The following is a 1,821-nucleotide window of genomic DNA, read 5'->3' on the forward strand; positions in this document are numbered from 1 at the left end:
GAGATAATCATGTGGTTTTTGTCTTTGGTTCTGTTTATGTGGTGAATTACGTTTATAGACTTGCGTATGTTGAACCAGCCTTGCATCCCTGGGATGAAACCTACTTGATCATGGTGGATAAGCTTTTTGATGTGCTGTTGCAATCGGCTTGTCAGTATTTTATTGAAGATTTTTGCATCTATGTTCATCATGGATATTGGGCCTGGCCACCATTTTTACTTTTATGGTTAAGAATGGGAGGTCTAGGGCATCAGTTAGTGAACATATATGATTGAGCACCTACTAAATGCCCCTTCACCAGGAGGATAAAGGGAATTGCACAGGGTTCCACAGTTGGAGACAGACTCAGACACTAAATAACCTTTTAGGTTCCTTCTAGTTCTAAGAGTTGAGCTAAGTCAGGGTTTTAGTCGTTGGAAGGAGTATGGAGATAAATCCAGTCCTTTCTGGGACTAGAAACATAGAAACAGGCTATTTGATTAACTCTGCCCGGTATTCTTTTCACATCGCTCGATTGTGATGAAAGAATGTGCTGTGACTTACTCAGGATTTCTTGGTTCACAACCAAGTATCAGAACAATGGGAAATATTAAGCTTGCACACAACATACTCCCTCTTTTCTACAGCCAATCATATCCCCTTAGGTTTGTTTGCCCCTATGCTGTTTACAAAGCACCCGTCTGTTCCATGACCTCTTTTGCTCCTGACATCCCTGTGAAATCAACAGGACAGGCACTTTATTCCGTATTAGAGATGAACTCCAGTCTTGTGCAAGAAACAGATGGAATGTTGCAGTGTTTTCAGATAAGTGTTTTGATTATTTATGTATTCTATTTGCCAAAAGAAATTCTGCAAGGAGGAAATGATTTCACCTATTAATATAAGAAGAGAGTCCACAGATTTGATATTTTGTGATGGTTATAATAAGCTATATAGTTAGTGGATTAGTTATAACAGAGTTGGTGAACAAATCCATCCTTCTGTGGCATACTTCACAATTTTGAGGAGACCAACACAATTCTTCACAACATTTCAACAACCTTTCAACATGTGTAAATTTCTGTAATAAAAATAGTGTTGCAAGGTTACAGTTATCTTACGTGGAAGATAACTATGAAAATAAACCTCTATTACAGGAATTTCATAACTTTTTTAGAAATGTGTGTTAGACATTCAGTTCTCTCTAAGATAGAAATAAATATAAAGAAAAAATACAGTTAATGTTCACGTTGGAAGCACATATGCTAACATCGGAGTGATACAGAGATTAGCATGGCCCCTGTTCAAGGATGACATGCAAATCTGTGAAGCATTCCATTAAAAAGCATCTACCTCCTAGGCTGGGAATGAGGCTCCAATATATTAATATATTTAATAGATTTAAAATCGTACTTGACAAATAACATTCATTAGCTAAACACTAGCATTGTTGGTTTTAAGGGTAGAAACTCAGCTACCAGGGAGGTAGATATTATTATTATGCCCTTTGTATAGATGAGGTAGCTGAGCTTGGGTCACCAACACAAACCACACTTTGTAAGTGACTTCCGATTTCCATCCACAACTGTGGGCTGCCATGGCTTAGCTGCCTCCTATGCAATCAGATTAGGAGGGAAAACTGATCGTATTCCCCATTACTTTGTCTGAAAAAGAGGCAGTTACCATTGATTGCTAAGCAAATTGAGGTGTAAAGAGGTGAAGCACTTCTTGTCTGGTCAGATCACCGTCCCTAGGAGCAGTGTTATTAGCTCTAAGCTTACTATGCTCTCTACCAAGAGCACCTGCTTTTCTTTCTTTCTTTTTTTTTTTTTTGATGTTGAA

The 1,821-nt window shown here is 38.1% G+C and overlaps 1 protein-coding gene and 1 non-coding gene across 2 annotated transcripts in view; both read left to right on the forward strand.

The window, feature by feature from the left end:
- The window catches only part of LOC108317654 (A disintegrin and metalloproteinase with thrombospondin motifs 12-like), a 12,477-nt gene that overhangs the window by 5,088 nt on the left and 5,568 nt on the right, over positions 1-1,821 (forward strand). The gene's annotated exons all lie outside the window — the stretch shown is intronic.
- On the forward strand, positions 1,221-1,324 carry LOC119474053. The gene has a single exon (XR_005203357.1). It is a non-coding gene; the product is annotated as a U6 spliceosomal RNA (small nuclear RNA).

Source organism: Cebus imitator, unplaced genomic scaffold (assembly GCF_001604975.1).
Source record: "Cebus imitator isolate Cc_AM_T3 unplaced genomic scaffold, Cebus_imitator-1.0 Scaffold205, whole genome shotgun sequence".
NCBI lineage: Eukaryota > Metazoa > Chordata > Mammalia > Primates > Cebidae > Cebus > Cebus imitator.